Source organism: Lepidochelys olivacea (assembly GCF_965140295.1).
Source record: "Lepidochelys olivacea isolate rLepOli2 genome assembly, chromosome: 13".
Lineage (NCBI taxonomy): Eukaryota > Metazoa > Chordata > Testudines > Cheloniidae > Lepidochelys > Lepidochelys olivacea.
The window spans coordinates 22,556,917-22,584,472 of record NC_140423.1 but is presented as its reverse complement, the minus strand read 5'-3'; the positions used below and the strand labels follow the sequence as shown (position 1 = coordinate 22,584,472).

The following is a 27,556-nucleotide window of genomic DNA, read 5'->3' as shown; positions in this document are numbered from 1 at the left end:
AGTCATCCAATCAGTGAGCAGAAAGACCACATACTGTAGGGTGCATTTACACTAGGAAAACTGGTACCTGTTTTCCAGCATTGATGCAGCTGCATTCTTGCTTCCACTAGTGTAGACAGGGCTCACTGTGTCCTGAAACCCTCTCTTAGCTGAAGTTGCTCTAACTACTAGATAATTCACTTATTATTCACTTACTAGCTGGACTATAGTTGTTGCCAGTTTTCCAGTGCCCGTATCAGCAGCATTACATGCAGACCTGGTTCAGAGCAATTGGTTAAAACACCTGAGTCCTTTCTACAGCAATGCTTACATTGCTGTTAGCAATGGTACACCTGCAGCATTGCTGAGCAAAGACTACTAGTATTTCTAGTGTAAGAATAGCTTTCTGTGACTGACCACACATCCTAATTAGCAAATTCCAAATAAGAAATAGTTAAAGAAATAGTTGCAGCAAGTAGTTTCCAGTCAGTCAATAGACAGAAATACGTTGGTATAAACCATTCATTGAATAAATTAAAATAATAAACATCCATAAAAATGTAATTGCTCACAGATAATTCACAAATGTCACAGGGGCTTGATGAAGTCCACTCTGGGGGCCTTATTCCCATACACACTAAGACCCTTTTAACTGCTCAGAAAAGAGAACCTAACTGCCAGAGTGGTGTTAGAGGGTCTTAATATAACTGAGAATTCAGCCTGGCTATCAGTTGTATGGTTGGCAGGCATGACAGTACTCTCCTTTCGCAGTCTATGTAGGGTATTTTCCACCAATTATCTTCAAGATAACCACCTTGAGGAACTGGAAAGGAGCACCAGCAAACATGAGGAAGCTGTAAAGCTAAATAAACAGTTGTCACATTGCACCTGTTTTTTGTGGGGTGGAGGAGGGAGAAGCCAAATAATGGCAGGCGTTTTTGGCTCCTTCTGGGTAGTTTTTAGTACACCATCTATTCAGGCCATTCCTTGCCTCTCTTGGCAACTTCACACACTTTTCCTGGAAGTGACATTGATGGCCAAAAATACGGATTTTTTTTGTTTTGAGTGGGGAAAAGGTTTCATTCCCCATCTATCACTATAGCTATAATTATTTGTTTCAGCACACATGAAAGGTACCAGATTGACAGCCCTAGAGACAGAAATGCTCTGTTTATCCACAGAAGGGATACAGCTTGGGCAGCAGCAGTGCAAGCTTTCCCTACCTTGCTCCATCAGTGTGCCTTTACCATCTCAATGGATGGAGGGTAGTTCAGTGTCGAAAGCTGACTCGGTCATTGCCTTCTCTGCTGAAATTGCCAGTTCATGCCAATTCTGATGCTTATTTTTGGGGTGACTCTTATGCTCCAGCCAGAAGTCTGGCACCGCCAACTTATTTCATGTGATGTAACACTTTGAGCCAGGAGATACCAGCATACGAATTGTCATACCAGATAATACCAGTGGTCCATCCAGTCCAGTATCCCGTCACCAACAATGTGCAGCACCAGATATGCAGAAGAAACATTGTAGTAGACAATTATGGAATCACTCATGACAATTATGGAAACATGCTCATAAGATAAGCTTCTTCCTTATCCTAGATGGTTAGTAGTTGACTTATGCCCTGGTATTTTTTTTATTCCATCTAATGTAACTCAAAGTTGTAGTTATCAATATAAATGACTAATCATTTTTTTGAATTCCTATAAGCACTTGGCCTCAACAATGTGATATACAAGGCAATGAGTTCCATAGCTTAGTTATGCATTGCGTAAAAAACAAAATGTCCCTTTATTGGTTTTAAACTTGTTTCCCTTTTAATTTTAGGGGATATTTCTTTGTTTTGTGTTACAAGTATAAAAGGAACATCCATTCTGCCTTCCCTACCACTAAGTTTTATTGACCTCATTTTTAAACTAAACACGTCATACCTTTTCTCTCTCTTCAGATGGAAGTATTCTATGCCTCTAAACTCTTTCCTTGCCCATCCCTAGACCTTTTCTATTTCTGCTATATTGGTTTCTGAGATGGAATTACCAGGACTGAACACAATGTTCCAAGTGAGGGTGTGCCTTCAATATATACAATGGCATTAGTGCTACTCTATAGCAGAATGTTCTGCAAAAATTGGCCCAATTTTATAATATATATAAAAAAGTGAATTGGGCATTGTGCATTAAATTACAAATATTTGTCAAGTTTGTGCTTGGAGCTCCTCTGAGTTGCAACCTTGGGCTGGAGTCACCCAAGAGATTACTTGCTTTCCCCCAGGATTTGTGGGATGGAATATCATGGTGGAAGTTGGGTAGAGATATGATGGAGGCAGAAGAATTCTTCCCACACAAATTAACAGGCAATGCTCAAAGGCTGGCTCCTTAGCTAGTGTAAATCGTCAATGGAGTGATGCCAGTTTACACCAGCTAGCCCATAATCTAGATTTCCATTATTCAGAATAAGGCCAGTCACACAGATGTTGAGTGCTTTGGTTAGTGACAGAAACCTAGTTGCAGTTCCAGCTGGAGAAAATGTGGGATTCATGAAACTTTAGGAAGGTGTTAGCAAGAGTTGCCCTGATATTGCTGATTTCATTCCTGCTTTTTGTTTTATATTAGTTGGCTCACTAGAATCGTTTTCACTCTTTGCCAGGTGCAGAGTTGAATGGCAGGTCACACTCAAAGGTTCTTCTTTCACATATCCACTCACATTATAGATTTGTGTGTTCATTGTGCTCTGTGACATACAGCTCTTGAAAATAATGTCTTTGGTTTTGACTGTGTTTGGACTTGTAGTAGATGTGTTTGAAACTGTCTAGAAAGGACCAAGTGTGACCCCCATTGCAAAAAAGCAGGGGCCAAGGACTTCATTGGCCATGATCCTTAGAAGTGGATCTACCTATGAAAGGGAAGGATTTTTTGGCACACGTGCTGCTCTTGTTATACCTGTGCTGTACCTTTCCTGTGGCTGTTTCCAAAAAGAAAATAGAAAAAAAGATTATTCTTCATTCAGTGGCATTTGTTCAGCATCAGCTGTATATTTTAAGGTGTTCAAGTTTATCCTATTTCAGCCTTTTTTCTCATAATCTACTAGGAAATAGTCTAGTGGGAATTTTTTAATATCACCCTTTTGCCTGTAGCTCTCTGATTTTGATTATGCATTGCATCACGGGTGAAATTTGGGTTAAAGATAATTGTAAATATGGTATTGATATTAAATGATGTTTTCCCAACATTGCAATAATGCTTGTTTTGTTTGCTGGAGAGTTTATTACTTTTTGATCAATAGCATATGAGATTTGTGAGGGAAATTAGCATAGTGAATAACAATTAGGAGAAAAATCAATGGCATTCAGACAAATAAGTGACTTGAAAAAGTCCCATAGGTACACAAACACTCAGAGAGATTCTTTTAAGTGTAATACATCTCATTTAGAATTCCAGAAGAGGGGGAGGGCTATTTGGACCAGAACTAAAACTGATGGAGCTACAATTCCACTATTGTGGGACTATTTGTTGCTGCTTATTGTTTCTAACAGTTTGAATATATGACTCTAGTTTACCTATTGCCCCAGGGACCGCCTCTCTCTTCCTTTTCCCCCTAAAGTCTGCACCTATCTCCTCTCTGGAGATACCCCCATAGTGCCTCTTGTGTCCCACTTGAGGTGCCTCCTTCCCCACTCCAAATGAGGTTGTTGCTTCTCTTGTTGCTTTTGAGGACATGGAAACATTGAGTTCCTTCTGCCACTGCAGGTCTCCCTCTTCGCTGATCCCTTTGACTTGATTTGGTTCTTCCACTGTGCTGTCTCTTTCCATCCACATTGTTAGTTCAGGGAAGGTGTGTCAAGGTGAGCTGATCCTCTGAAAGGGTTGAGGGATGCACATGTGATGGATCTGGCCTGCATCCCCAGGTGAAAGCAATGAGTGAAGTCACTTGACAAGGGCTCAGGTGACAAGGAGCGGGGCCTACAGGGAGATAAGAGCAGACTTGGGAGAAAAAAGGACATCAGAAGGAGTCCTGCAGCAGGGGGAGGCAACACCAATGAATGGTCAGCTGCTGTTGTGTTTGGTGAAGGAGGGAGTTGAGATCCTGGAGTCTGAAGAGACTTGGAGGGAGATTCCTTGGAACAGTACCTGACCCTGGACCCCGGTAAGGGTGAGCTAGAAAAGTCAGTGAAGCTTAAAACACAGCCCAAGGAAGGAAGGCTGTGGAGTACCCTCTTCCAAGGGAGAAGAAGCTTGAGCTCTGGAAGGAAGGCAACAAGTACAGGAAGAGGCTCTGGGAAGGCGAAGTAGGGCAGGTGAGTCTACAGGGGTGGATGGCCCAAGTTATTTAGGGGTCCCAGATCTGGGGACCCAGAGTAGAGAGTGGATGTGGATTCCCCCTTTACTGCCACCTGGTTCGGTGAAGCACTGACCCTGAGATAAAGGAGAGAAAGGACTAAGCTGAGCCCAGGAAGCATGGATGTTGAGCCCAGGAAGAGAAGGACAGACCCGGCATAGGTTTGGGATGGAAGGCTGGTGTTTTCCTTTGGACTTGGGTTACCCCAGAAGGGGTTGGACTTTGATTTAGCTGGATGGCAAGGCCACCTCAGTGACTTGACCATGCTGAAACCCCACTTCACATGCAACTCCTGGTGGGTGGGTTGTGCAGTATAATCCTGCAGAAAGCAGTCTGGGATAGCTCTGCAGAGAGTAGGATGGCCCTAGCAGGAGCCCCTCTGTTAGGCTAAAGACCCAGAAGGGTGGCTGACAGAGGCGAGGAAAGAGAGCCTCTTGGGTTGTAGCCCTTGTTGGGCTTTGCTTTGTTTGGATGTTTTCTCATACATTTGGTGTTAAACCACAGGTTGTACCCAGAGCAGAGGGCCTTAGATGAACTTGGGTGATCATCTGCGAAACTTCCTGGGCTGGGGTGAGAGCCCACCAGATCACAGGAAGAGTTGGTTCAGCAGCAGGCAAATGGGCAGGAGATCAAGGCAGTCCTACTGCTGCTCTTGGGCGGCTGGGAATTCTAAGCCCCTGAATAGCTCAAATCCTTCCAGGGTCCCTACTGACTTTCAGAAACCCACTTTCCAGGTCTCAAAGGCTGTCTCTGCCCACACTACCCCATTGGTGTGCTAAATCCTGACCCAAAAGGGATGCGCTGAATCCTAGAGTGCTAAAGGAGTTGGCGGATGTGATTGCAGAGCCATTGGCCATTATCTTTGAAAACTCATGGCGATCCGGGGAAGTCCCGGATGACTGGAAAAAGGCAAATTTAGTGGCCATCTTTAAAAAAGGGAAGAAGGAGGATCCTGGGAACTGCAGGCCAGTCAGCCTCACCTCAGTCCCTGGAAAAATCATGGAGCAGGTCCTCAAGGAATCAGTTCTCAAGCACTTAGAGGAGAGGAAAGTGATCAGGAACAGTCAGCATGGATTCACCAAGGGCAAGTCATGCCTGACTAATCTAATTGCTTTCTATGACGAGATAACTGGCTCTGTAGATGAGAGGAAAGCGGTGGACGTGTTGTTCCTTGACTTTAGCAAAGCTTTTGACACGGTCTCCCACAGTATTCTCGCCAGCAAGTTAAAGAAGAATGGGCTGGATGAATGGACTATAAGGTGGATAGAAAGTTGGCTAGATCGTCGGGCTCAATGTGTAGTGATCAATGGCTTCATGTCTAGTTGGCAGCAGGTATCAAGTGGAGTGCCCCAAGGGTCAGTCCTCGGGCCGGTTTTGTTCAATATCTTCATAAATGATCTGGAGGATGGTGTGGATTGCACCCTCAGCAAGTTTGCGGATGACACTAAACTGGGAGGAGAGGTAGATACGCTGGAGGGTAGGGATAGGATACAGAGGGACCTAGACAAATTAGAGGATTGGGCCAAAAGAAATCTGATGAAGTGCAACAAGGACAAGTGCAGAGTCCTGCACTTAGGACGGAAGAATCCCATGCACCGCTACAGACTAGGGACCAAATGGCTCGTCAGCAGTTCTGCAGAAAAGGACCTAGGGGTTACAGTGGACGAGAAGCTGGATATGAGTCAACAGTGTGCCCTTGTAGCCAAGAAGGCCAATGGCATTTTGGGATGTATACGTAGGGGCATTGCCAGCAGATCGAGGGACGTGATTGTTCCCCTCTATTCAACATTGGTGAGGCCTCATCTGGAGTACTGTGTCCAGTTTTGGGCCCCATACTACAAGAAGGATGTGGATAAATTGGAAAGAGTCCAGCGAAGGGCAACAAAAATGATAAGGGGACTGGAATACATGACTTATGAGGAGAGGCTGAAGGAACTGGGATTGTTTAGTCTGTGGAAGAGAAGAATGAGGGGGGATTTGATAGCTGCTTTCAACTACCTGAAAGGGGGTTCCAAAGAGGATGGATCTAGACTGTTCTCAGTGGTAGCTGATGACAGAACAAGGAGTAATGGTCTCAAGTTGCAGTGGGGGAGGTTTAGGTTGGATATTAGGAAAAACTTTTTCACTAGGAGGGTGGTGAAACACTGGAATGTGTTACCTAGAGAGGTGGTGGAATCTCCTTCCTTAGATATTTTTAAGGTCAGGCTTGACAAAGCCCTGGCTGGGATGATTTAGTTGGGGCTTGGTCCTGCTTTGAGCAGGGGGTTGGACTAGATGACCTCCTGAGGTCCCTTTCAACCCTGATATTCTATGATTCTATGTAGAAGTGAAAGACTCTCATGATTCACTCTCTGGTTGTTGTGCTAAGAGAGCCAAGAAAGGAGACAATCGGTGCCAGTTGTGACAGTGCTATCTGCAATGTGGGCAGCTGGCCACCAGAAGCTGGGCCAAGCCTCCCAGACTTGTTCCACATAGTTCACCGGATGAATGGTAATAATTTTCTGTCACTAACACCCTGAGACCCACACAAAGATGCTGTGGTCTTTTCAAGGAAAACATAGGGTGATATAGGAAAAAGTCATTGTCCTGTGATAGGGTTGTTGATAAAAAGAGCTTGTGCCATGTGTTTTCTAAGGGGATAATGATCCTGTAAAGAAAACTGGGACCCAGTACCCTTTTTTTTTGGACATAGCTAGATGTTTGCATTCAAGCTACACATATCACAGTATCTAAGAGCTCTGCTTTCCCGCAGACCTGTTCAGGAATCGATGTTCAGAATAATGGCCCTGCTTGCCTCTGAATTGAGCTGGTTAATAACCATTGCTGGGGAAATCAATCAGTTCTATGATATCTTATTACTTACACTAATTTAATCACAGGGAACGGATCATTGCTTCAGTTCAGAGGGCAAAGTGAGTGTGTGTGGGTGGGACGGTGCAGGGGAAGGAAGCGGGGGTGAGGAGACTCAGTGAATTGCAGTACAAGACTGAAAAAATTAAAGTCATGATGTGTGTGTTTGGATTGGGGCGGGGGAAGAGAATCCTTCACAGTGACAGAATATTTTGAGGTCTCTTTTTATTGTCCAGTTTTCTGCTCATCTCAGCCTTACATGGCGTAGAAGCCACTAGATTGTGATATATAATAGTTTAGCCCCTGACCTGTCTGTCTTTACACATGATAAAGAAGGAGGATTACTAAGGAAAAAAACAACCCCTCTCTCCCCCCCACACATCAAGTCACTTCAACCAAAAGTACTTGCTGTTTATTTTGGGTCTGTCTCTGGGACACTTAGCTTACCCAGGGGAAAGGTAAATGCAGATGAATTGTTCACATCCAAAGTTGTGGACAATTACATGGTAATTACATGGTAATTACAAACAGTCTCTGAAGTAGGTGTCTACAGAAGTAAGTATAGATCACCAAATGTTCTTATCTTTGCAAAGATTGTCAAAATTTACCAGCCCAGGCACAAAGTCTACTTGCCTGTACTTTTCCAGGGTGCTGATCATGTAAAATGCCTCCTTCTAGGAACTCCACCTACTTGCTTCTGAGCAAGTGAGCCTTCTGGATAACGTGCAGGCTTGAAGTAGGAGAAATTGGTCTGCTGCAAGGGGGCTCTGCAGACTGATAAATCCAATATGCAATTATAGAATATGATTTTTTTTCTGGGCAAAGGAGTCTTCAAAACCAGAACACAGGCTTTAATCCCCACAAGGAATCTCAGAGTAACCCATTTACACTAAAAGAAAAGGAGGACTTGTGGCACCTTAGAGACTAACAAATTTATTTGAGCATAAGCTTTTGTGAGCTACAGCTCACTTCATCGGAACTGTGAGCTGTAGCCCATGAAAGCTTATGCTCAAATAAATTTGTTAGTCTCTAAGGTGCCACAAGTACTCCTTCTCTTTTTGCGAATACAGACTAACATGGCTGCTACTCTGAAACCTGCCACTTACACTAGTGGAAGTAATGTTTCCTGAGGGGCCAAAAAACATGCAAGTGGACAGTGAGAACTTCAGCTGTTAGCAGTCGAACCAGAAGGATTTCAGTGAAATTAACAAAGGGCAAGGAAGTAAAAAATGGGAAAGAGATAAACAGCTCCATTGCAATTAGACTAATATCATCAACCTGTCCTTCCTCCAGTCCAGTCAAGCACCTCTCTGAATAGATCTCCCTTATGGAAAGAAACTTGCAGCACACAGCGTATGTTAACTAGGGCTACTGAGTATTCGGTTACCAAAAAAGGCAAAACATTTCAAGTATCTGGGCCTAAAGTCAGGCAGCTGAGGGTACATCTAGATTGCAGTCACAGCATGTGATTGCAGTTCGAGTAAACATACCTGAATAAGCTTTAATCTTGCTAACTCAGGTCCCAGAGCAACAAAGCCATGTTAGCATGGGCTGTACAAGCCCGCCTGGAACCTTGGGTAGTTACTCGTGGGGCTATCCCATGCTTCAGCATGCTCCTGCCACAGCTTCCCTACTCCAGGACTGAGCTAGGTAAAATAAAGCTACCCTGGGTGTGTCCACTTGAGCCACCATCCACCCTCTGGTAGCAGCCTGGACATACCCTAAAGCCACATTTAAAGTCAATGGCCTGATTTTTCAAAGGCCCTGAGCTCTTGCAGCTCCTACTGATTTCATGGGAGTTTTCTCAAGCGGTGGGGTTAGGGCAGAAAGATGGGAATAGTCTCTCAGGAGGGATGGGGTCTCTCTAAAGGTTAAGGTTGTTGCAACTTACCCTCAACTGTAGGAAGTGTTTCCTTAGCTCTGCTAAAGTCTTGTCCACGTTAGTGAAAATGCAACCTATTAGAACAAGTGCCAACAAGCACAATTTAAAAAACTGGCTGTTCTTAACCTTAATGGGCCATTGCTTGTTATTTTGCAAGTAGTCTGAAGTCAGTGGTACCACTCATGGAATTAGATGTATGCCACTCTAGCAGGTATGTCATTTGCACTGCGGCAGAGGGGCCAGTTACCCCTTCCCCAAAGCCTTAGCTTGCCCCCCACTCCCAGACTTTTCATACCACAGTGCTGGCTGGCAAGGAGCTATGTCCCCCAGGCCTGCAGGAGCTCCTGTTCTGGCCTGGGCTCCTAATCACCACATTGTTAGCACCAATCCCCTCTCCCCACTGGCCAGACAGGAAGCAGCAGTGACATCCTGGGCTGCCGCTGAGCCTGGAGAGAACCAGGCCCCAACCCCTGCCCTGGGCTGGTCATCAGTGAGAACCCCCTCACCGCACATGGCATGCCACCTTTCTTAGAGATGGGACTGGCCTGCCAATGCCGTACAAGCAGTTGCAGCCCCAGCAGGGGAGGTAGAAGGGGAGATGCTGACAAAACTTTCCTCCTCTAAAATTTTTCTGAAATGACACCCTTGCTACTCAGCAAGAATAAGGGAGCCACAGACTGGTCCAGAGTAGTGCAAATGTTTATACTACACAGCAGTTAATACAGGACTCCATCATGATGAAAACACCACCACTTTTGTCACAAGCAGATTTCACACACAGACGAACCTAACACTGGTGCTTTCTGTATTTCTAACTGCTGCACAAACATTATCTAATCCATCTGATTAACTAGTTAATGAACTAACACCATTGTAGCTTAACTGAAATAAATAAATACATTAATGCTGTGAATTAGAGTAGCCACCTTTTGATGGCTTCTGTTATTCACATTACTTTAAAATGTTAGTTTTACTCCAACCATTGAAGGACACATCTCCTTATGCCCCAGGGAAGATCGGCAAACATTTTTATTGGCCTTTTATTTTTGTACCATGTTTACTTCATATTTTTTCCCTCCCGGGATGTTTATTTTCAGTAATGTGTTTGGCAAACCTATAAAGCAGTAAACAAGCAAGGGAAATTGTCAAATCTTAACAATGACAAGACTGAGTAGCAATTTAAATTGGGGATTTTCTAAAGGGCTCTGTGTTGGCCTAATTCTCCTTCCACAGAAGTCCATAGGAATTCTACCTTGGCTTTCAATGGGAGAAGAGTTAGGACAATGCTGAGCATTTTTGAAAATTCCACTCACTATTTGTAGTCTTTTTGCACTAAGGGTTAAATCTAGCCCCCTTCCCCACAGCCCCAAATGGCCCCTTGCCAGTAAAACAGTTCCGTTCCCTACTTTCAGGGGGTTGTGGGCTGGATGATGCGGGGAGAGCAGAGGGAGCACATCCACTGTGTGGTGCAGAGTCCAGTTCTGTGTGGCAATGCGGCTGCATCCTTCCCCGAGTTGAAGGGCTGTGTAATGCTTTATGGAGGCTACTCTGCAGTCCTGGCGCCATGGATTCCTCCCCTCCCAATCCTCTCTAACCCATGTGCATCAGCCCAGTGACCAAGCCAGCTGCTTAGGCTGGGAGGTGCATTCTAGATCTCATCTTAAATGTGCTACAACAATGGTACCCAAACTATTGTCCACCTAGCTTTAACTAAGCTAGTGTAAGGCCGACAGATCCTGGTCGTCGGTGGGCGGGATCGAACCGGGGATCTCTGGAGCTTAGTGCATGAGCTTCTAATGCATGAGCTAAAAGCCAACTGGCTGTTAGCTAAGGCTGTAGAGCAGACTCATTTTTTACCTCTCTCTAAGTTGTCTCGGTGCGACTAGATGGGACAGAACACCACTCCCAGGAGGTATGTGAGTTACCCTAGCATGGGTAAAAGTAGCAGAGAAGATGCAGTGGCATGGACTAACATACCAAAGGTCCCAGGAACACCTGTATTGCCCATGTTGAAGCCTGTACTGCCACATCTTCGTTGCTATTTTTAGCCATGCTAGCTAGATTAGAGCCAGAGTGGGCCTATCCTTGCTACAGTCACGCTTTTGATTGCAGGATGCTTAACCTGTGGGCCAAGCTTGTTAATCTCCACTCAATGCAGATTGATTACTCCCCGCTTTAATTTTTCTTTGAAATGATAAATTCATCAATTTGGGGGATATCTCTAGAAGAGCACAACTGACTTTATTTTTTTTTTTTAAATGACCCTGGAATAAATACATTAGTCTTGCATGAAGCAAGAACATAAAATTTCAACTGAATGAAAGTCTGAGTCTATAACCTAGTACACTCCTGAGATAGCCCAATGCTGCTATTACATTTATTAATGAGGGCTGTGAGATCTTAACAGGAATGCTGGCACATCATTGCCATTTTGCTCTGTTGTTTTATAGTATTGGGGAAAGATTAATAATACAGAAGATTAATTATAAGGGGATCTACTCATTGCAGTGGTTGGCTCTAGAGAGAAATGTTTCCTTTTTCATTCTGCCTAATTCTTTACCAGCTGTTATGCAACACTGCTACATTATCTGATGGTGTCCAGAATCAGGGCCCAATCCTGCCACCCATTAAAGTAGCCAGCAGTTTTATCATTGATGGAACAGCTGAGCAAGTAATTTGAGAATATGTTTATTTAAGAAATTTGGCTTTTTCTGGTCATCGCTATCAGTTGCTCTTGTTTCTAATAGGGTTGGTGGTGTTAGCTTCATTACCGTGCAATCACTGCATAATTGACTTGTGGCGCTGATGTTAGTGGGGTGCACAGAGAAGTAAACAAAAGGCAGCAGGTGTAGTGGTGTCTTCAGTTGCCTGAAATAGCTAATTTTAAAATAGCTCTTTTCCTTTGTAGATCTCAAGTAGCTTTACAAAGAACATAAGTAACAGTATCCCCATTTTACAGATGGTGGAGGCACAGACAGGTGAAGTGATTTGACCAAGGTTAGTCAGCAGACCACTAGTAAGATTGTCAAGTGGTTAGAGCACTAGGCAGGGACTTGAGAACCCAGGTTGAGTTCCCTGTTCTGCCACAGACTAGCTGTGTGGCCTTGGGCAAGTCACTTAGTCTCTTTCTCTGGCTTAGTTCCTGATCTGTAAAATGAGGATAACAGTACTTTCCAAACTCACAGGGGTGCTGTGAGGATAAATACGTAAAGGGTATGAGGTGCTCAGATACCACAGTGATGGAGGCCAGTTACCTTGACAGCAGAACCAGGAATAGAATGCAGATCTCCTGAGTTCCAGCCCAGTGCTTTATCCACTGGGCCACACTGCCTCCTATTTGAAATAAGTTATGCAAAAAGCAGGGCAAGAATGCTACTTTCCAGTTTCTACGAGGGTGTCACAGCAACTGAAGGGCAAAGTTTTTAAAATGTTTGATGAAGCCCTTCTAATTTCAGAACTAGTTTTACAAACTTGGGCAAAGGTCTGAGCTTATGAGGAGCTGAGTGCACCCAGCATAGAGCAAAACACTCAACTCCCTGTAGAATCAGGCCCAGGGTTCTACCTCCACCTCCCCTTCAAAAAATAACACTAGGTTTGCCACACACCACACGTTAGCAGTTGAGAGCAAAACTGCTGCAGCAGCAGGAAGCTTGGAAAAAAATCAATGCTGAGCATTCTTCGTGTCGCCTAAGGAAGCAGTCTCCAGGCCCCTCATATATGTCCTTCTCCTAAGGAAGTGGTTTTGTGAGGGTAGAATGTCTGTGACTCTAATTCTGGTTTTTACAGAAACCATCAAAGGGAACCTTTGCAGCAGTGATTCTGCCAAGCTTAGCACAGCACATCCTTGTGCTCCAGAGTCTCTCCTGGGCTGTGGGCTTGGAATCTTTGATCACCATTGCTTGGGTTTTTTTGCTGACACCTTGCAGCCTTTGTTTTCTCATATCCTTCTCTGCTTTGTGTAGACTTTTGTGATCATGGAAGGTGTAGAAACTTTCATATTAACCCCTTGTTTGCCCTGTGCTGTAAAAGAGCTCTAAGCCCTTTCTGGTTTTGTCATGCAAAGTCTTCTCTGTTTAGGGAGAAATCTGCCCGGCAGTGGAGGGTCCATTACAAACTTGAGCTTCAACACAACTACTGTAACCCCCACGCATGCGTTCCCTGGAGTGTAAGGTAGGGTTGCCAACTTTATACTCTCACAAAAAACCAAACACCCTTTCTGTGCTCCGCCCCTTCTCTGAGGCCCCATCCCCCCCGCTCACTCCAGCCCCCCTCCCTCTGTCTCTCACTCTCCCCACCCTCACTCACTTACTCATTTTCACCAGGCTGGCTCAGGAGGTTGGGGCACAGGGTGTGGGGGTGGGACCGTGAAGGCTCCGGCTGGGGGTGCTGGCTCTGGGGTGGGGCTGGGGATGAGGGGTTTGGAGGGAGGGAGAGGGATCAGGGCTGGGCAGGGGGTTGTGGCATGGGAGGGGGGTGAGGGCTCTGGCTGGGGGTGTGGGATCTGGGGTGCAGCTGGGGATGAAGGGTTTGGGGTGCAGGAGGGGGCTTCGGGCTGGGACAAGAGGTTGGAGTCCGGGAAGGGGATCAGGGCAAGGGGTTCGGTCACGGGACAGGGTGCAGGCTCCAGGTGGCGCTTATCTCAAGCAGCTCCCGGAAGCAGTGGCATGTCCCCCCACCAGCTCCTATGTGGAGGCATGGCCAGGCGGCTCTGTGCGCTGTCTCATCTGCAGGCACCACCCCCGCAGCTCCCATTGGCCACAGTTCCCAGCCAATGGGAGCTGGCACTTGGGCTGGGGGCAGCCCTCAGAGCCCCCTTGCTGCCCCTACACCTAGGAGCCAGAAGGGGGACATGCCTCTGCATTCCAGGAGCCGTGTGGAGCCAAGGCAGGCAGGGATGCTGCCTTAGCCCTGTTGTGCTGCTGACCGGACTTTTAATGGCCTGGTCAGTGGTGCCATCAGGGTCCCTTTTCGACTGGGCGTTCTGGTCAAAAACTGGACACCTGGCAACCCTAGGGGAAAGTGGGAGTAGAGAGGCCACAGAGAGCATACACAGGGAAATCCATAGTCCTTTCCTTATAGCATGGCTGAGCTCAATAGGAACCATTGATGAGTGCCCAGTGGGAGTGGACAGCCAGGGGATTCATGAACTGTGTGGTACAAACCCCATATATGGGGACAGGAAGGGGGTGGAGTGGATAACACACTCCTTGTGGTGCAGTAGTTCCCACAGACTGGCTGTTTGGGTGCCCTGCAGGCCAGCTTTAAAGGGGCTCTATTGGAGTTGCACTCACTTAGACCAAGACTGAATCTGACCCACTGTCAGCTCAATGCCCAGTAGAGGAGAGACAAGATTAGATTAGAGGGGTACTTTACTGAGGTTACTAGACACAGACAGATCCTGTTGTTTTGACAGTCTAGCTTCCAGGGCAATGCCTTCCTGGCCTGTCTACACTACAATCTGTATTGGTATAAACTAGATTTTTCCAATAGGAAAGCATACTGAATAAATCCAACATTTTGCTGTTATTTTCCCACAGCATCTTGAAAGGTGGATTTTAATGGGGCGAGGTGCCCCACTCCCTGAGGAAAAGGGCTAGAACAGGCCAGAGAGGCTGCGCAGACCAGCAGCCAATCAGCAAAGGCCTGTGCAGAGCCAATCAGGGTAAAGGTAGAGGCAGACAATCAGGGCCAGCTTGAGCCCTATATAAAGGCTGCCTAGCAAAGGAGAGGGTAGTCTCTCCCTGACTAGCAAGGGAGTGGCTCTGCCTCCTGAGGTAAGGAGGTAGCACCTGGGACAGAGCAGTGCTGGGCAGGCTTGGGAGAGCAGAGGAGAGCTCCGGCCCGGGTACCTGCCAGGCTGCGGCCCCTGCTAAAAAGGGTCAAGAAGGTACAAGGGGCCAAAGGGGAAGTGGCCTGGGGAGCATAGGCGGACAAGAGGGAAGCGAAGGAGGGCAGAGAGAGGCTGCCAGTAGAGGGTCCCTGGGTCGGGACCCAGAGTAGCGGGTGGGCCTGGGTTCCCCTCTTCCTCCCTACACTGCACCTGGCCACAGAGGAGTGTGGCCAAGACAGACTGCAACTTGCCCCTGAGGTGAGGGGCTAGACTTTGGGGTTGTGGTTGGCCACCAAGGCAGGTGCAAACCGAAGGACTGCTGTTGCCCCCCTCCAAAGGTGGTGAGAACAGAGTAGGGGGGCACTGCCAGAGGGCAGTGTCCTGAAGCAGACACCGCCGAGCAGGGAGCAAGGTGATTCCCAACCAGCAGAGCAGACAATGGGCAAGACACCCCGCGCAGAGGGTGCCCTGCAGCTGACAAGAGCTAATTCCCGGAGAAACCAGCAGGAGGCGCCGGTGGTGGTGAGTCCTGACCCCGTCACAGGGACATAAAAATTATTGGAGCTTTTTACTTTTAGTCCAAAATACAACTGCATTTTTTGGCATTATTTTTATGATGGCTCATTTTTGCTGATATAGTTTAAATCCTGTCTCCATTCAACCACATCCTACACCTTCTTCTTTTTTTGTTTGTTTGAAGAAAAGCAGAGCTAAGAAATGATTTAGGGCTAGTCAAATCTCTGTGGATTTTTTTTGCATAAAGATGCTGAGTGCAAAATCCAGTGCAAACAGCTTTCCATGAAAATAGAGAAATAGCCATCTCTAAATCCTCAGTCTTGCAACGAGCTTCATCCAGAGCCCCACTGAAGTTAGTGGAGGTCTACATACGGGTATAGCTCGTGACATAACCAGAACCTAAGTTCTTGCCTAAAGCTGGATGAAATTTTTTGGAAAAAATTTCACTCGATGAAAAATGCTGCTTAAGTCGAAGAAAACTATTTGTGAACTCGACCCAAATTTGCCAAGTAGTTTTGGTCAAAAAAATATTCAGGCTAGATTCACCAGGGGACTTGGGAGCCATTTGCAAAGGTGGTGAGGTACCCTTATGCCCTGTAGTTACAGCACTGCCACAGTATATGGGAGATGTTGCTTCAAGTTCCCACTGAGTCTGCTTTGTAGTATGGATTTGAACTTGGGACTACTTCCCCTTAATGCCCTAACCACTGGGCTATGGTGTGTGGGTCTCGATATCTTCTGGAGTGGGTCTCAATATCTCCTTCTGGAGCTGTTCCACTTTGGTCCACTAAATATTTAATTATGTATACAAAGAGACTCCATAGCCTGGTGATTGGGGGACTCACATGAGAGTGGAGACATCTGGGTTCCAGTCCCTGCTCCAATGGCTATTTCAGTGTCTTGTACAAAGTGGAACAGCTTCAGCAGGAGAGACTAAGCCTGTTCCCAGAATACCCCATAGCCCAGCAGTTAGGGCACTCACCTGCAGTGTGGGAGACCCAAGTTTTCAGAGCCCCGCTTTGAATCAGTCAGAATAAGGACTGGAACCTAGGTCTCTTCCCCCCCAGGGGAGCATTATATCCTATAGGATATAAAGGTGGCTACCATCACCTCTTCCTCTTGTGACTGGGGTTTCCAAATTCCCTTTACTTTTATTATTATTAATAATAATAGTTAATTAATAATTAGTAGTGATTACCTAGTGTCTGAAATAAAAAAAAAACTTTTTTGACCTGAAATCAAGGGGATATTTTTTTTTCAGTTTAGCCACCAAACCAAAAAAGAATCAAGTATTCACACAGCTCTAGTCTTGTCTACATTAGAAAGTTGAACTGCTTTGATTATATGGCTGTAGTTAAAGAAGTATAACCCCCTAGTGTGGATGCAGAATCTGTATAAAGGTGATTTATATACCTGTGAAAAGTATAGCTGTTTCTCTATGGAAAGGGGAATAATGATACCTGTGTAAATCACCTCTTCAGTAAAATAAAAACATACCCCTAACCAGTTTTTACTCTTAAATCTTAGAGGTATAGACTACACTTAATACTGCAGTAGATTTAACAATAAATTGCAGGATTCTTTGCAATTCAGCAGTGAAAAGCACTGAAAACAAAAGTGTTCCCAGTTGGATTTAAAACCAGAAATTGATTGTTTTCTTGAATATGAATAAGGTTGGTGCCATAATTAAATCACATTGTTTACTTTTATTAAGAAGGTTTATCTAGAGCTCTGAGTGCCTTACAATCTCTCTCTCTCTCTTTTTTAAAAAACCCTATAAACACTGAGGGGCATAACTAAGGGCCTGAACTTTTCTAGAAGTAAGCACAACAGATTGTCCAGGTAACTGCATGTCTAAGTACTTGTCTGCAAGCACAGTTATCAGTTTGCATGCAAAGAAGGAGTGTTTCTGGGAGGTTAAATCTGTCTTCATACTGTGTTTGCTGAGGCAAAATCCACCATCGAACGTTTGGCCCACAGATCTTAAATTGTAAATGTCTCTAAATTGTGCCAAATCAGGGAAAATCCAATAACTTGATAAGTTCTGCTTCAAAAAAACCAAAGCAGAACAGGATAGCGTTTTTTTTTTTGGCAATCAGAAAGAGTGTTTAAGCCTATTTGCTTGTCTTTTGGTTCCATCAGTCATTTCCCCATTATCAACACATCTGAAAGATGACCATTAAGTGGGAATCATATATCTGTAGCTAGGATCAATTCAGTGTGATGCTGTGTCAGTTTCTATAACCATTGACTTCACTGAAGAGCAAGAGAAGCAAGCAAAGGACAAACCTCACTTCTGCTCTGTGCTCTTTAGAAATATATATATTAGGGCTGTCAAGCAATTAAAAAAATTAATCGTGATTAATTGCACTCTTAATAATAGAATACCATTTTTATAAGTATTTGTGGATGTTTTCCACATTTTCGAATGTTGATTTCAATTATAACACAGAATACAAAGTGTACAGTGTTCACTTTATATTTTGTATTACAAATATTTGCACTGTAAAAAACAAAAGAAATAGCATTTTTCAATTGACCTATTACAAGTACTGTAGTGCAATCTTTATCATGAAAATTGAACTTACAAATGTAGAATTATGTACAAAAAAACTGCTTTAGAAATTTTAAACATAAAAACAATGTAAAACTTTATGCACCAAAGTTATGTCATTATGTCCATGCTGATGCGGGTTCTTCTCGATAATAATCCAAAGCAGTGCGGACCGATGCATGTTCATTTTCATCATCTGAGTCAAATGTCACCAGCATAAGGTTGATTTTCTTTTTTGGTAGTTCAGAGTGCTGCTCTTTTAAGACTTCTGAAAACATGTGCCACACCTCATCCCTTTCAGATTTTGGAAGGTACTTCAGATTCTTAAACCTTGGGTCGAGTGCTGTAGCTCTCTTTAGAAATCTCACATTGGTACTTTCTTTGCGTTTTGTCAAATCTGCAGTGAAAGTGTTCTTAAAATGAACAACATGTGCTGACTCATCATCCTAGACTGCTATAACATGAAATATATGGCAGAATGTGGCTAAAACAGAGCAGGAGACATAAAATTCTCCCCAAAAGAGTTCAGTCACAAATTTAATTAATGCATTATTTTTTTAACTAGCATCATCAGCATGGAAGCACGTCCTCTGGAATGGTGGATGAAGCACAGAGGGGCATACGAATGTTTAGCCTATCTGGCACATAGATGCCTTGTAATGCTGGCTAAAAAAGCCCCATGCGAATGCCTGTTCTCACTTTCTGGTGACATTGTAAATAAGAATTGGACAGCATTATCTCCCATAAATGTAAACAAACTCGTTTGTCTTAGCGATTGGCTGAATGAGAAGTAGGACTGAGTGGACTTATAGGCTCTACAGTTTTGTATTGTTTTGTTTTTTTGAGTGCAGTTATGTAACTAAAAAAATCTACATTTGTAAGTTACACTTTCACAATAAAGGGATTGCACTACAGTACTTGTATGAGGTGAATTGAAAAATACTGTTTCTTTTGTTTATCATTTTTACAATGCAAATATTTGTAATAAAAAATAATATAAAGTGAGCAGTGTACACTTTGTATTCTGTGTTGTAATTTAACTCAATATATTTGAAAATGTAGAAAAACACCCAAAAGTATATAATAAATTTCAGTTGGTATTCTATTGTTTAACCGTGCGATTAAAACCGCGATTAATTTTTTTAATTGTGATTAATTTTTTTGAGTTAATCGCATGAGTTAACTGCGATTAATCAACAGCCTTAGATTAATCGACAGACCTAATTTATATATTTTATCTATAAAATATGCATGCATGCTAGTGAAAAATTTCACAAAATTCTTTCAAGTTTGCACAGTGCCCCTTCTTTCTTCTCTTGCCCCAAATCCTATAAAGCTTTCCTGTTTTTCTTTCAAAAATTTAACCTAAAGAATTAGTTTCCTTCAGTGCTAGTGCTGAGCTAAAAGAAATGGCTTCTTCCTGCCAATGTTATATGCAAATCATTGGATTTGCTGGATGCATCTTGGGCCATCAGTTAAATGACTTCTTGGTCCATGCTTGATTTAGGGATAATTATTGTTAACAGTAATTGAATTAGTACCTAAAGGCCTTGACCAGCTCGGTGTCCCACATACACACTTTAACTGAGCTTAAAATCTAAAGAAATAAGATGTAACAGGTTGGTGAAACAAACAAGCAGTCAGGTGTAGAGGGAAAGCAAGGACACAATCATAGGAAGTTTACCATTGACTGGCTATCAATTGTGCACGCTGCTAACCAGTAGCAGCGATCAGAGCTCACCATTTGTCTAGCCATTATATGAGGGTAGTTTTTCTGTAGGTGTCACGGTGGAAGTGAGTTTTAAGGGCTTATTTACTGGTGTAGTTTTAAAAAATGGTTAGAGGAGGAAACCATATATTTTCAAAGAGGAAATATTTCTGACCTATGTCACCACAGGTTAATGAAGGGATAGAAGCAACTTGATTGTATAATGCTGAGGTTTTCAAAGAGGGGATCTTAGGGAAGTGCCCAATTCCCATTGATTTTTCAATGGCAATTGAGTGCCTCACTCTCTTAGGCTCCTTTGAAAAATCCCAGTCTAAATAAACAATAATGCAAGCTCCATGAGGAAAACTTACTCTTTCACTTTTCTGTTTTCCTTCCAGATCCTCCACTTCATAGATTTTTAGCTGCATCTGGGCTATGAAGGGGAATACTACTTGGGAGAAGTCTCATGCATTACCACTAAAGTTCCAGGGCCAATTAAGAACACATCTATAACGTGAAGTGAGGTGAGAGAGCTAGTAGAGTGGAAGACCAGCTCTTCTTTCAGATCAATAGATGAGCTGACACTGAAGCTAGAGGACGGATAGAAGTAGTGGAGACGATAGACTTATTGGGCAGATTTCTGAAGGCATTCAATAGAATGAAACAGAGATGGTGCTGATAAATCTATAGCTCTAAGGGCAGATTAGATTGATGTTCTGAATGTATATGGAACTCTTCTAGCCGGGAATACCTGAGCAACCGCTGAGGGAATAGATAAGCAGAGAAACAATTTCATATTGTAATATCATTTTAGTGTGGCTTTTATTTAAAGGCAATCCTGGAAATTCAAGAGTGGTTTCCTCTTCACAGCTGGAAAGCTAGATCATACAATGAGATGGGGTTGTACTGCTACCCTTTATGTTCCTTTTGCTGGTTGTTCTGGACTAAGTTAGCATTTATGAATAAGTTATTGTTTGTGACAAAACCATTTGATGCTAAGGTTAACACCAAGCCATAATTGGGAGAATTGTGCTGTAAGTTCATTGGCAGAGCAGGAGTTGGCCCTATCTCACAATGTATATTATTTGTGCGTGGGTGTTCTCCAAAGCATATGATTGTAAGGAACGCATTATGGCAGAATTCCAAACCATGTGGTCACCAAGACTTGGGGCCTAATATATACCACCACTGAAGACAATGGGAGTTTTGTCATTGACTTCAATGGGAGCAAGACTGGGCCCTTATATACAGGACTTCGTACTGCTATTGGCCAATCAGACTGCCCCTCCAGTCTATGCATTTTATAAGACGTCATCAGCAAAAACAAACCAGCCTTATAAAGTGACATTAATCATCCTAAACTGCCTGGGCTGATATTGCAGCTGTTGAACTGTACTGATTAATATTATTCAAGTTCTTCCTTGACTCCTCCCCATCTTCACCCAAACTCTGCTGGAAGTTCAACTTGAAAAGTTTTCAGATTGGTGCTGCTCTTGTGTTCACCAGATGCTGAATTAAGGGATTGTTTGCGTTAGTGGAATCTTTAAGCAGCCTGCGACTGAAACATCCTGGTGTTCAGAAAACTTAGCAAAGGTGGTTCTAAGCCACTATTTTGACTTCCTCTATCCTGAGCTTGGCCCAAAATGGACTCCAGCACAAGCCTGAGCAGCCACAGGTCTTATAGCAGATAAAATGGTAACTCGAGAGGCTGGGGCTTGCCAGAGAGTCTGTTAAATGAAGATGTATATTACCCCAAAGTATTTTTCAAAAAGTTCTCATACCCTCTTGAAAATACGAAACCCCATTGATATAAAAGGCCTGTGAAGGAGGAAACAACATTGGTGCAGTGAAGTTAGTGGTTTTGTTTTTACTGTGCATACAGCTTCATCATAGACTCACAATGTATAATCCAGTGGCTCTCAAACTGGGGGTCGTGACCCCTCAGGGGGTTGCGAGGTTATTACGTGAGGGGTCGCGAGCTGTCAGCCACCACTCCCAAATCCTGCTTTGCCTCCAGCATTTATAATAGTATATTACAAATTAAAACCACATTTTTTATATATTTAAGGGGGGTGGTCCATACTCAGAGGCTTGCTGTGTGAAAGGGGTCATGAATACAAAAGTTTGAGAACCACGGTCTAATCTGTTGCCAGCAAACTATGTCACAGGAATAAAACAGTCCTGAGACATTTGCATTCTGCAAAGCAGTCTTAGTAATACTTTGAAGGCTCTTGCCTCTATCCCTGCTGTGCTTGTTGTTGGCAAAATTGTCTCCTCCAAGATCACTGCCCCCCAAGGTGTCAACAGCAGGTAAGGCTGCTGCTCTGCAGGGCATTTCAATTAATTAGACTGTAAAACTGGAGTCTGGTGCAGGTAAAAACCAAGGGGAAGTGAAGATTAGCAACAATTTAGGGCTTTTATGAAATGCCCAAAGGGACTCCAGGATGGATTTCTTTACTCTGCCTTTTAATGGGTGATGGGCCTAAGCTGCAAATTTCAGATCTAGATCCAGATTTTCAAACCCCTTCCCACAAAAAGCTTGTGGATGTTCAGAAAAACGGGGTTTGGATCCACTGTCTGTACAGATAGAGGTGATATTTGGAGCTGGATGCACTACAGATTCCCAATATCCCAAAGGCGTTTGGCTCTGGATTTTTAGCTTGGTCGCATCTCTACTTTTAATCAAGGCAGCAACAGAAACATTGGAATAGAAATATCAGTTTCTCCACCAGACACTTGAGGGTGAGTATTGGTCTTAATTCCCTTGTGTGCGCACACCCACACATGCTTCTCCTTTCACAGTATGATTGATAAAATAACTACTTAGAGTTTACTAGAATCATGTATGATTTTTGTGGCCAACTGATGACATGCCTAGATTACTTTTTTGGAAGTCCTCTGAGCAGCGGGGTGTGTGCGTGTGTGTGGGGGGGAGGTGAGGGGGAGAGTCTGTATGGCTTGTGTGCTTTTGGATGGGCTGTAGACCCTCCAACCAACAATTAAAATATGGTCCAGGTTGGGAGTGGCTGATTAACAGATTTTTCAGGCCAAAGCATTGGCAGCTTTGGGGCAATGTTTGTTCTTGGGTTTTCTGCCTGCTGTCTTGACTGTGAGCAATAAGCACCCAGGCTGATTTTGGTCTCACTGTGAAACATGCATATATGATGCAAAAACAATCTAAAAGTTACCAGTAGAGATGGAACTAAGCCAAAAAGTTTGGAATCAAATCTGCTGGGATTGGGAGGGGGAGAAATGGACAGAGAGAAGATAGAGAAATTTCTCTATTTCATTAAAAATCAGTTAATCTAAGGCATTTTAAGGATTTTGGTTCTAATCATCATCAACTGGTCAATTCACTGCATCACTAGAGGGCAGAATTAAGGTTGTTTGGGTGCATTAACTATGTGTATATCCATGTTATAACATAACTGGATTTCTTTTTAGTTTCATCTTAATTCTGAATTTTCTAGATTTATAATGCTTATTTAAAATAACTTTAATAGCCCTGTCATGTATTTTACTCTACTGGGGTGTGTGTGTGTGTGTACTCAGTATTAACTCCACTTTCACATGTTTTTTGTGTGGGAATAAATATAGGTGATACACTGACTGGTGGCTCTGGCTCTGGCCTGGGACCCAGGAGATCTTCATTCTCTTCTTGGCTCTGACACTGACCTGCTGGGTGGCCTTGGGCAAGTCACACACTTCTTTCTGCCTCTGTTTCCCTGCTCTTCTCCCGCCCCACCCCCTACCACAGCATACCTTTGTTCTGATTTGTCAATTTAGAGTGTAAGCTCTTTGGGATGGGGCATGTCTTTCTATGGTGTGCACAGTTTGATGCAGGCTTGATCTTGGATAGGGTCTCTAGGCACTATTGTGATACTACTAATAAACCTCAACTGAAAAGTTGATGGTGGAGCTAGTTGCAGACGTATCAGTGGTTTGAGTACAGACTACCATTCATGAACCCAGGAGTTAAGAATAACCTACCACACACACATCTGCTGGGATTAAACTAAACCATGGGGCTAAATTCTTCCCTGGTGCAATGTTACACCAGCATGGCATTTGGCCCATTTCATCTGCAAATTAAACCAAGACATGAGTCTAGATTGCTAGAGGTGAATGATTACTGCACTGTTCCCCAAAGCTGCCACCCCCTTGGGTTGGCTGGTTTTTAGTTTAGTTTTCTTTTTGATAGCCTGACCTCGACTGGATGTGAAGACAGCGGCTCTCGAACTGAAAGGCTGCTGTCTCCCTCCTTACCTCCCACTTTTCCCTCTCCCCACCCCAGTCCTACTGCGTTCTTCAGCTACTGTCCAGCAGCCATTACCATCCATCATCCTAGCTAACATTGACAGTCTCCTGTCCAATGTGTTCTTATTGCTTCTGCTGCATTGATGTCACTGACAATAGATGGACACATTTGTCATAATTACATGCAAATCTCCATTAATTGGAAAGCATGTTGCTTGCCCTCAAGTCTGCACAGCTATCGATGTCAGATCACTGCGCTGGAGTTCCCTCGGGACTCTGTATCCGAGAGGAAACAGAACAGCTTCCAAAGAGCCTAACAGCTGCACCCTGTCAGCCTGTTGAAAAGCAATCTCCTTTAACAATAGACCACAACATTAGCTCTACTGCATAGACATCGCAGGCTTAAGCTCACTGAGCAGTGTGTTTGTGTATCTCATGGTTGCCACATTCAGGACCTTTCCCATCCATCAAGATCATCACTTGGGGGGGGGGGAGCGGCGGGGGAGGGAGGGAGGGAATAGCAGAGATGTTCCAAATGGCTTCTCACTAAAAGGAAGCGGCAGGCGTTGTGTTGGGCATGGTGCATTGGAAGTTCAGATGCTGGGCGGCACCTCTTGCCACAGACAGGCTATATCAATCGCCTTCAGGACTTAGCGTCCTTAATTAAAACTGGCAATTCTGACTGCCTCCTGCTTAGTGAAATGTGACTGCTTGTGAGAGCACAAATGTGGGAGCCTGTTAGCCCCCACCAAAAAGGTCTCTATGATACTACTGAAAGCAAAATTAGCCCTCCTTGTCTTGGAACTTTGGGCATCGTTAAAGAGAAACAGCTCCCTCAAAATCAAAGGCTCCCCTTTTGTTAATACACCCGAGCTCATGTGGCAAAAATCCCAGTTTGTTTTCAGAAAACTGGTTGATGATTAATACTGCCCTAACTAACTGCACCCCCCAGCACCGTTAGAGCTCTGAAAATCAAACTGAACCCTCCTCATGACGGCATTGGCCCTCTTCCCAGCCCCGCAACCACTGCAGAGTTGAAGCTTATTGCAAACGTAAAATGACTATCCAAGAACAGAGCAATTCCTAACTGCCAAAAGCAGATTTATATCAGCACAATAGTTGTTGGAAACTTGCAGAATCTTGTATTTCTGATGAGGGCTGGCTGAACCAGCTCTGTCTGATGGTATTACTCCTGTTGAGTTTTACACCAATCAAGCTTTGTTACTTCTGGTTTTTCCAATTCCTATCCAACGAGAGGTACAGCCACTAACAGCATTTGGAACCAGTGGCCCTGGCTTGCTGGCTGGTACTTAAAAATCTTCAGCACTGGGATTGAAGTTGAGATGTTTTGACTTCCCCGTTGGTTTCAAGGAAAGAGGTGGCAGGGAAGGAGGGTGGGGGAAGAATCACACTGTGCTACTTCAGCTTAGATTCTATAGGACAGGGACTAGATGAATAAAGCCAGAAATATTAGATAGTTACATAGATGTGTCCTGAAAGTCAAAATGAAAGGCACAAATATGTTAAACCCAGCCACTACACCATTTGAAGTGAGTTTCTATATTCAGAGGAGCCCTGGATTTGAAATAGCAGGAGGTTTCTACAGGTTCAAAGTAAGGTTTTGTTAGCAGAGTGATCAGAACGTAGAGGTAGAATAGCAAGGTTGATGTTGAAGGCCAACATCGAAGTGTAATGGTAGACTGTGGGGCAAAAGTAAAGGGAGGACTACTAGACTACCTGAGGGTATTTCAGTTCAGGGTTGAGACATGTTGCCTAACCTGTGTATGGGGAGCTAGGACGGCAGCAGTAGAAGATGATGCAGAATGCCAAGTAAACGTGAAGTATTGAGCAGTTCAGCAGCGGGAAATACTAGACCATATATCCAAAGACCAAATAATATTTTCGTGATAGCCTTATCTAGTGTTACCTTGGTGCATGTGTTGCAGGGCAGTGTTGGGGCATTGTTCTCCCCCACAATTCAAGCAAAGGACCATGTTTTTCAACTCAAAAGCCACTCCTACGATATTTACCCTGAACACAAGAGGACGAGGCATGGGAGCTGTTCCACTGTCTCTGTGCCACTGGAAGATCTGTCTACAAGGAGTAATCCTCCCACAAACAAATAAACTATTTTTTCAGGCACAGTCTGCTACAGAGCACCCAATCTGGGGAGTTCATTGCCACAAAACAGAGTCAAATAACATAGTAAGATTGTAAAAGGGATTATACAAATTGTGTGCACAAAGAATTCATCTGCATTTACAACAGATGAGTTTATAACACTTAGCCCTGGTCTACACTAGGAGTTGAGGTCAAATTTAGCAGCGTTAAATCGATTTAATCCACACGACAAAGCCCTTTTTTGACTTAAAGGGCTCTTAAAATTGATTTCCTTACTCCACCCCCAACAAGGGGATTAGCGCTGAAATCGGCCTTGCTGGGTCGAATTTGGGGTACTGTGGACGCAATTAGACGGTATTGGCCTCCGGGAGCTATCCCAGAGTGCTCCATTGTCACCGCTCTGGATAGCATTCTCAACTCAGATGTACTGGTGAGGTAGACAGGAAAAGACCCGCAAACTTTTGAATTTCAATTTCCTGTTTGGCCAGTGTGGCAAGCTGCAGGTGACCATGCAGAGCTCATCAGCAGAGGTGACCACGATGGAGTCCCAGAATCACAAAAGAGCTCCACATGGACCGAATGGGAGGTACGAGATCTGATCGCTGTATGGGGAGAGGAATCCATGCTATCAGAACTACATTCCAGTTTTCGAAATGCCAAAACATTTGTCAAAATCTCCCAGGGCATGAAGGACAGAGGCCATAACAAGGACCCGAAGCAGTGCCGCATGAAACTTAAGGAGCTGAGGCAAGCCTACCAGAGAGGCGAACGGCCGCTCCAGATCAGAGCCCAAAACATGCCACTTCTATGATGAGCTGCATGCCATTTTAGAGGGTTCAGCCACCACTACCCCAGCCGTGTTGTTTGACTCCTTCAATGGAGATGGAGGCAACATGGAAGCAGGTTTTGGGGACGAGGAAGATGATAGCTCACAACCTGCAAGCAGAGAAACCGGTTTCCCCGACAGCCAGGAACTGTTTCTCACCCTGGACCTGGAGCCAGTACCCCCTGAACCCACCCAAGGCTGCCTCCCGGACCCGCCAGGTGGAGAAGGGACCTCCGGTGAGTGTACCTTTTTAAAATACTATACATGGTTTAAAAGCAAACATGTTTAATGATTGATTTGCCCTGGCATTCATGGCTTTCCTGGATATACTCCCAAAGCCTTTGCAAAAGGTTTCTGGGGAGGGCAGCATTATTCCATCCACCATGGTAGGACACTTTACCACTCCAGGCCAGTAGCATGTACTCAGGAATCATTGTAGAACAAAGCATTGCAGTGTATGTTTGCTGGCGTTCAAACATCTGTTCTTTATCTCTCTGTGTTATCCTCAAGAGAGTGATATCATTCATGGTCACCTGGTTGAAATAGGGTGCTTTTCTTAAGGGGTCATTCAGAGGTGCCCATTCCTGCTGGGCTGTTTGCCTGTGGCTGAACAGAAATGTTCCCCGCTGTTAGCCATGGGGAGGAGTGAGGGGTGAGGGGCTAGCCACGCGCTGGGGGGAGGCAAAATGCAACCTTGG

General features: G+C 44.3%; 1 long non-coding RNA gene across 1 annotated transcript in view; it reads left to right on the top strand.

Moving 5' to 3' along the window:
• Positions 1–15,060: 15,060 nt before the first annotated feature.
• LOC311529824 overlaps positions 15,061–27,556 on the top strand; it is an 87,142-nt gene continuing 74,646 nt past the window's right edge. Inside the window, exons 1-2 of the long non-coding RNA XR_014713883.1 lie at positions 15,061–15,398; positions 20,053–20,178. This is a non-coding gene — a long non-coding RNA (uncharacterized lncRNA). The remainder of the gene's footprint in view (positions 15,399–20,052; positions 20,179–27,556) is intronic.